Raw genomic sequence first — 8,902 nt, forward strand, 5'->3', positions numbered from 1 at the left:
AATTACTGAACCCAGAGTCAAAGGACACAAGAGTGGGGGTACAGACAGCCCTACCTAAAGTGGGAGAACCCTGCAAAATTTCATAACTCACGGTGTGTACACAGAGAGAAAAGAAAAACTGAGACCATTTCAGTAAGTCATATACCACACCATGTTTCTAATGTGTGTCTGGTGTTTTCTTATTGATTTCAAACCTAGAATGAAACAACTTTTGCAAATGAATGCGAAATAGACAAGACCCACTCCCTTTACCAAAAAAAAAGATGCCTCAAAATATTGAATAGATACTTCACCAAAAAAGATATCTAAGTGGCATTAAATTTATGAAAAGGTACTCAGCATTGTTATTTATTCAAGAAATGCAAATTAATGCCATAATGAGATATGATAAGGAATACACCAGAGTGTTGGCAAGGATGTGAGGCAAATGGGATATTCATATGTTGCTGTTGTGAAATGGTAAACTACTTTGGAAAATTTAGTTGTTTCTTATAAAATCAGAGACCTCGCCTATGATCCAATAATTCAATTCCTAGGCATATATACAAGAGAAGTGTGTGCATATGTCCACAAAAATCTTCTACAGAATGTTCCACATAATGCTATTCATATTTGCAAAAATGGAAAAGAAACCATATGTGCATTAACAGGAGAAAGGTTAAACAATGTGATATATCCATATAATAAAATGCTACCTGGCAATAAAAATAATGGAGTTACCGTCATACAGCAACATAGTGAATCTCATTATGTTCAGAGAAGGAATCCAGACATACAAGGAACACATACTGTATGATTCTATTTATACGATGTTTAAGGACAAGCAAAACTAATTCATTGTGATAGAAATCATAATAGCAGTTAACCCTTTGGAGGGTGCCAGCATGAGGGAAATTTCTAGAGTGATGGTAACATTCAATATCATGATTTAAAAGGTGGATAGCTGATTGCATATGAGCTACTCTCAAAAGTTCTTGCCTCAAAATCCATTTATAATCTTAAAAAGTACTTAGGACCCCAAAGATCTTTGTTTTTTTGTGGGTTAAATCGATCAATATTAATAGAGAAATTAAAGCTGATAATTAAAATTTAATTCAAAATGGTAATAAACTCATTGCATGTTAGCAAAACAACTTTGTAAAATGAAAAATAACTGTATTTTTCAGGAAGAAAAAAAGTTAATGAGAAGATTGACATTGTTTCCCCCTTTTCACACACAAATAGATATCTTTTTTAGTTTAGGAAACTATCTTTGTTTTCCTCATTGTAAGAGTTATTATCAGATTTACTTAGACTAGTTATATATAATATCCTTACAGTCTCCTTGCAATGATAACTTTTACTATTGAGCTATTAATACCTTCTTTCAGTTATTAAATTATATCTACATTCTTGAAATTAACCTCACTTGGTCATGGTGTTTTATTGTTTAAATATATTTCTGATTTTTGTTGAGTTGTTTTTTTTTTTTTTTTTTTTGGTGCAAATATTTTGTCCCTGGGTTTATAAAATAAACGGTTTAAAATTTTTCTTTATTTTGTCCTCTAATTTTTTCTATCAAGACTATATGATCTCAGTAAAATAAATTAGAAAGATTTTCATTTTTAAATGCTTTGGAACATTGAGAAAATTCCTAAATTTTCTGCCCCTTAAGAGTTTGGAAAAGTATGTATGCAATAGCTTTGCCTGGTACATTTATTGGAGGTAATTTTTAAAAATTTCTTTAATAATAGTTATTTCTTATTTCATAGCTTTTTAAATTTATTTTTGCTATACAGTACAGATTTTGATGTAGTAAAATTATATATCTCTTCCTCTACGTTTTGTTCATTTGCAAATGTATTATACATTTAGCGGTGACATATACAAATAAACTTATTTTCATCTTTTTAAAAGCAAAAGCAAGTTAAATGTTAACTTGTAACTAGTAGCACATTTCAAAGGGATTACCTATTTTTTTTCCTTATTCCATGCTCTCAAGATAGAACTGCCTTTTATCAGATAAATTTTTTCTGAAAATATCAGCAGGTTTAAATTTAATAGATTTTTAGTACACACATTAAAACTTTTTTCCTCTTTTCCTTTTTTAAAAATAGTATCTTCAGTTTAGTCACCAAAGTGGATCTACTACTTTGTTCTTGTCTATTTTGTTCCTACTATGCTTTAGTCTAGAGAACTCCAATGACAGTATTAAAATATAATTGAATATTTTCAGTATCGAAAAACTAACAATTGCTTTGCAACTTGCTCTTTTCATTGTCTTAATATCAGGAACCCTATTATTTTTAGTTTATTGCTAAAGTAAACACATAATGTATCAGATATTTAATATGGCAGTTTTCCAATAAATTAGCCTGTCAGGGTGCAGCTTGAGATTCCATCTTCAAAGATTTGGTACACTGCTACATAAAATAACAGTTATATACCAATAAAATGACAGAATAACAGACAGAAAATCTATTTGCAGGAACATCGGGGACCAGAAAGTTAGTGCCGTGGTGCCAATTTGGTAGTCAGGTTAGTGCTGAGAAAAATATAACTTTAAACTTTTGTCTCAGCCAGAGTGCTGGGGTTACAAGTAGTATATGAGTATTCAAAATTGGGGGAAAAAATCAGAATACATTCCAGTAACTTAATAGAAGCTACACTTTCTTTGATGCCATTATTGAAGTGAACTAACACTGACTATGAGGCCTGTCCAACCATACAGAATAAGGCAGGATGGGCGCTATTCTTGGCAAAGAGACTTTTAGAATGAGCTTTAGGAGCCACAAGGAGTTGGATGAGAATTCCATCCCCATTCTTTGCTAGCTGGGTGGCTCTGGGAATTGCCTAACCCTGGTTTACGTGTTTTACTAATATCAGTCTCCTAGGTCTATGGTGAAGCAAACTAGATAGTGGATGAAAAATATCCCCCACTGTATTATTGGATAGTAAGAGCCCAATCAGTTGTAGATTTATTATCCCCAAAGGAAGAAACACATTTAAATTATAAAGTTATGAAGCAAGGAAGTTAGAATTTTGATCCATATCCCTGAATTCTTTTGAAAAGTTAGTGTGTAAACAGACTCTCCATATACGGTTTTATAAAATGGTTCTTATGGAATCTTTTAGCATTTGATGTAAACCATTGAAACCACTCTTCTAATAGTATCTATTGGTAATTTTTATTAAAAATTTTATGGTTCCTTTGTTTGTTTGCTTGGACTAATGAAATGTTAGTGGCAATGTTACAAATGCATTTATGATGATCCTGAGGACTGTGCTTTTCACTGCAAATGGGAAAAATCCAATCAAGGGTGCTTCAAGAAAGAAGAAGGATTCTGAATTCTTACCTAAGCATCAATACAATGCTAATGGAATAGACCACCCCCTGCCCCTGCAAAGAACTTAAAACTGTTTATAATGCTTTTAGGACAGGAAACATTTGAATAAATGCTGTTTTATTAGGGTGAATAATGAATGAATTAAAAGCTGTGTTTTTTGTTTGTGGCCTAAAAAATAAACCATGAAAACCGACACTGGGGATGGTTCTGCTTTGAATAGGTTTCCGTTGCTTGCCTTTCAAAGAGAAGCTAAACTCTAGATGACCTGATGTTACTGAGTTTAGGGACTGTTCAAAAAGATATTTTGCAATTTTTTCCATAGACATCTTTTCTAGCTATTCTACTTATGGCAAAATGAGCAGGCTTCAGTGAAACAATTTTGGAACTGTCAAGTGTTCTCACAATAAAAACCTCCACAACCAGGATTTCAAATTCCAGAGTGTAATTGTGAAAACTCCTCTCTCCCAGTCTGTGCTTTCCTGAAAACTTAACCACCTATTTATTTGGCATGTAAACATTTTTCCCATAGCCCCAGAGACACCCATCGACAAATTTATTAAACTTGTCTTATCCAGAATGTTAATGTTTCTGTAAATCTTCACCATCTGTTGTACCATCTAATTGCAAATGTGGGGCAAACATAATTCATGATATTATCATAATAAATTTAGATAAGTGATTTAAATGCACTTGAATATTCATCACTCAAAGCAACATGGAATTTTCAGGCTTTCCTGTCCTCCTAGGAACTGTTGCAAAATTGTCCTTTCCCAGTACTCGTTTTCACAAAGGAGTCTGTGAAAAATATGCTTTCTTTTCTGCGTCTACTAGACTACCTCCAAGTATAACAGAAAGTAAATGAGATGCCATTAGGTTAAAACTGAGCTGCCTCCTAAGAAACATGAATAATTTAAACCTTTCACATACATATTTATCTCTGCCTCTCTGCTTGTCAGTCACTCATCAATGAGCACTAGACCAAACATATTTGCCGATGACTCAGATGCATTATTTGACCTCCACCTTGGCCCCTTTATTTCAATCTGCACAATTTTATACTTTTTAAAAAATGTATAAATTTTCTTGTCATTCCTGTGAAAGAATTACTTTTAAGCTAGTTGTCAAAGGATTCCATGGTGCTATTACTAAACCACAGACTTATATTTCTCAAGTTTCTCCTGCACTTGCTTTGACATGTATGTTATTTAACAAGGAGAGTATAAGTTAAAAAGAGGTTGTTTCTGTGAAGTAAACTGTTCGTTGAGAAATAAGTGGATAGATGATCTAAACCTTTAAATGAAAAGCTAGCCATAGCAGTGCAGAGCTACTAAGCCCTTTTGGAACTTGGCACAAAATTCCTGAGCCAGATTCTGCCATTCTCTTAGGCCTTAAGCAGAGTCTGCTTGAGTGAACAGCAAAAGTAGGTCATCCAATGCCACAGTTAAATCTGCATCATGAACCATCTCATCTGGGGTGATAATATAGTCATTCATTGGGCCTCTCCAGCTCCCTGGATTCTACTAGCTCTCAGTATATCATTATTTAGAAGAAATGGCACTATATCAGATTAATATTGTTTTATTCCCTAGAATTTGTAAAAGAAAAAGATGGAGTTATGCCTTTCTGTATTCTTAGGGGCAGCATAAGACCTTAAAAGTTGGGTGGATCCCCTGCTAGCATCTCCACTCTAGCTTGGAAAGACATTCCAGGGATGTTCTGTTAATGTGAAATCCTTCCCTAAAAGGCATTACACAAATACAAGGTAAAGGCCATTTGGAGGTGCCTGCAATTCTGCCACACATTTTTGAGACCCTTAACTCCCCAAGAAATGAACTCACCAGAGATAATTACGTTTTCCTTCAACTTGGAAATCACTCCAAGCCAGTGGATTCATCTACATGTTTTCAGAAAAATGCATCTGTAGAAAACTCATAGCATCTTTCAATAGAATCAGAATTTTTTAAAAAAATTCTAGTATTGAGAGTTGTATAAAACCTTTAAACACATAGTGCAGCATTCAGATGCATTTGTAGCTTATTATAGTTTTGATGTATGAGTACAGAATCTAGTTATACCTAGATAATTATTTTTCCAATTCTTCCTCTAAGTAATTCTATTGCATTTAAATATTTATGCTAATAATGCTTAATGTTTTTATTTTCACAGAGAGGTATGAGAAAAAGCAGAATAAAGTAAAGAAGCTTGCTTACCCTCCTTTTCTGAGTGAGTTTCAAAACATCGGCACCCATATTTTCTATCGCCCTGAACCTTTAACTTTGGATAACTAAACTAATAGATCAAGTTGCCAATTAGCAATAGCAATGAGTACTCCTTACCTAGCTCAGTTCATAGCTAAATATTTAGGTCTTCTTTATATGTTCCCATTGTGTCCTGAAATGCCACCAATTATCCTGCATTCATTCCATTTGGGGATTATTGAGTGTAGAGCTGAAAAAATGATGGAGGTTGTTTCTTTTCTTGTTTTTCACTTTGAATATGATGCTTGAAACCCATCATTCTAAAATGCATTTCTGTTCATATTCTTTAAGCACTTCTCCAGTAAACTATAAAGAGGTCTATACTGAAAAGCCTGAGCTGTCTATCTGAGCGCCTATAGTCTGCTAAGGAATTGGATTCCGGTCTTAGGATTTAACCTATTGCCTGTTAGTCAAACCACGTAAGTTTAATTTTCTTCTTTGTGAAATTGTCATAAATGAAAGTAATCATACAACATCACTAAATTAATCCAAATGTGTCTTAACTGCATGCAAGTAAAAAGATAATTATTGCAAGAATATGGTACAGGGAATAAGTAACAGCTAGGTGTACTTTCTAATACCTATCTTTCCAAGTAGCAAGAAACCCCCTTCCATTCTTGCTACATATTTATCCCTGATGTGATGACATCAGTATAACCTGACAGTAGGTGAACCCATCAACCAAAAACAGACTCTGTCTGCTTTAGCTGCAACCACAGTGGGGAAAAACCTAAGTGTAAAAGCTGGTAAGACTAAGACAACTGTCTCTTATTGTCTGAATTTATCATAAACGTCACTAAAATCTCAAGTTAACTTAAACAATTAGCAAAAGTTTCCATTATTATTTAGGCAAAAACTAATTCAATGAAAACAAAAATATCAGTGACTCATCTCAGCAGACTGCATCTTCTTCAGTTATCTATAAGATTAGGACAAAAAATGACAGCACAAATGAAGATTAAAAAGAAACCAGCATTTACTTAGAATCTACTATGTGGAAAGACTGTTTTTGTCTCAAGTCAACAGATGAAAATTTTGTTGCATCTTTAAAATATCAGAAATAGGTCTGACTTCTTCTTTCCATAGTGTGACAACTTTTAGATTTTATTCATCAACCTGATAAATTGTTCCTTTTTCAGCAACATAAATACCATCCAAAGACTCCTATATCCTTGTTTTCAACTGTTGTGGCTTGCTGAATCAGAGCAGCTAAATTTGAGGCAAGCTCAATGTCATTTTCATCAAAAATTAACTTATCTTTCTGGGTTTTATATGTCAACCAATCAACACCTGGCCTCATCCGAACACTGCGCATATATTTTTCATCCAAGAAATTTTGGATTTCAATGAGAGGCCCACTCTCCTAAATAATGACTTGATGGAAAAGTGAGCATACACAGGTCTCGTCTTGTAATGGAAGCCCAATGTTACATCTTTGATCATGTCCTGTATATGACCACAGATAGGATGAAATGTAGTCAGTTCTTTGCTATTTTCCCACCGTTTGTCAGCCCGAAGTGTCTTCTTTTTCTTTCTAAGGAGACTGAGTTCTACATTGATGTAATTGAAGTCCCTCCGCAGGGCTCCCTTGGGGTCCTTCACAGAACTGCAACCCTTCGGCCTGATGTTGACATCTTCTGGAATGTCGACTGTCTGGTTACTGAGAATGGTTTCCATGCTCACAGTACATGCAGCAAAGACAGCTGGAAAGATTATTTTTCAAACATACTTGTCTTAAGCTTTTCACCAAATCACCACTGAGGAAGAACTGAAGGAATATCTAAAGTATGGATAGCTATATATATTTATATGCCTATCATTTTGGAATAAGCTGCACCTTATTTTTACCCCAAGTCTGATCTCAGCCATTCTTACCTAAATCTTTCATTGTCAACATAAAGTTCTGATTTAAATCAAAACAAAGCAAAAACATTCTTTTGGACAAATTGGATCTAACTTATCTTTGTATTAAAATTGACATTTTATAGATAAGAATAGGGAAATCAGATAAGTAATTATATATATATATATACATTTTATAATAAGACACCTTTATATCTATGTATTCTAACCAGTGTTTTCCTTAAATTACAATTTATAACTTGATGGTAGGTCATGAAATTAATGAGAAAGCAGCAATGTTTTTTTTTTTTACTGGAAAACCAGACTAGAATATAAGCATCAGAGTGCAGCACACAAATAAAGGATAGAATTTTTTCTTAAAGCAGCTTCATACATACATATAAATGTATATATGCATACACATATAAATTTATATGTATGTATATGAATGGAATATGCAATGTGTTTCTTACTGAAGTGGCAGTTAATACATTTGGGAAAACTGGACTGTGTAACACTAAGACCCAAAATATTTGTTCTAATAAAAATAACACGAAGAAAAGGAAAGGGATCATAAGTGACACTAAATATTACTCTCAGATTAAGGTTTAAAGATCCATTCAATTTGGATTCTTTCCCTCAGCTGGTGTTTGATTTGAAATATGGACTCTAAAATCATCATGAGGATTTATTAAGAACCAAATTCAGAGTTTGATATTAAAGATTTGTTCCACTAGTAAAAGTACGGTTCTAATGATACCAAATTCACATTCTGATCTGACAAGATGAGTTAGTTTGGCTTTACCCACAGACGGATCAGTCATTGGTCCCAGACAGCAGTCTCTTAACTCAGTGTCATCAAGAAGAATCAGGTGATAATCTCAAAACAATCAGAATATGCCCATACTAGTGTTAAAGAAATGGCAACCAATGAGAACAAAAGAGGAACATAAGAGCAAGAAGGTCATGTAAAGATAAAAATGAAGAACAAGAGCAAAAACATTTTCCCAGGGGCTGGGTCCAATTTCCCCAGACCTTGTCAAGCCAGAGCAGCATTCCCAGGCTCTCATGTAATTTAGCAGCCACTTGCTGGGGAAAACATTCTAAAGGGAGAAAGAGAAGCTGGTCCAGGTTAGAGTAAGGAATAAATACAAAATGCATCCACATTTCAACTTACTCAACAAGTAAAAAGAAGGGAGCTGAGAATGATCCCAGGAAGGAGCACTCCCCTCATGTGTTCTCATCTTCCCAGCCTTACTGAAGGAAAAATGAGTATCCTCTGAAAGAATAAACCTCCAGAGGAAATGATACCTTTAATTCCTGTCCTCAAAACAGTTAAATTCCAACCACAATCGCCAGGACCAATAAATATCTTTGTCCTGTGGCTTTTCAGTGGATTCACACTTGAAAAGAAATATAACTAGGAGGTACTTTGACCATGATCATTCCTCCAGTTCGGAGCTGTTCCTGTACTAC

General features: G+C 34.1%; 1 pseudogene; it reads right to left on the minus strand.

Annotated features, from left to right (window-relative positions):
* Nucleotides 1-6,688: 6,688 nt before the first annotated feature.
* Nucleotides 6,689-7,261, minus strand: LOC101426739 (large ribosomal subunit protein uL6-like; annotated as a pseudogene).
* Nucleotides 7,262-8,902: the final 1,641 nt, after the last annotated feature.

Source organism: Dasypus novemcinctus, chromosome 21, assembly GCF_030445035.2.
Source record: "Dasypus novemcinctus isolate mDasNov1 chromosome 21, mDasNov1.1.hap2, whole genome shotgun sequence".
Lineage (NCBI taxonomy): Eukaryota > Metazoa > Chordata > Mammalia > Cingulata > Dasypodidae > Dasypus > Dasypus novemcinctus.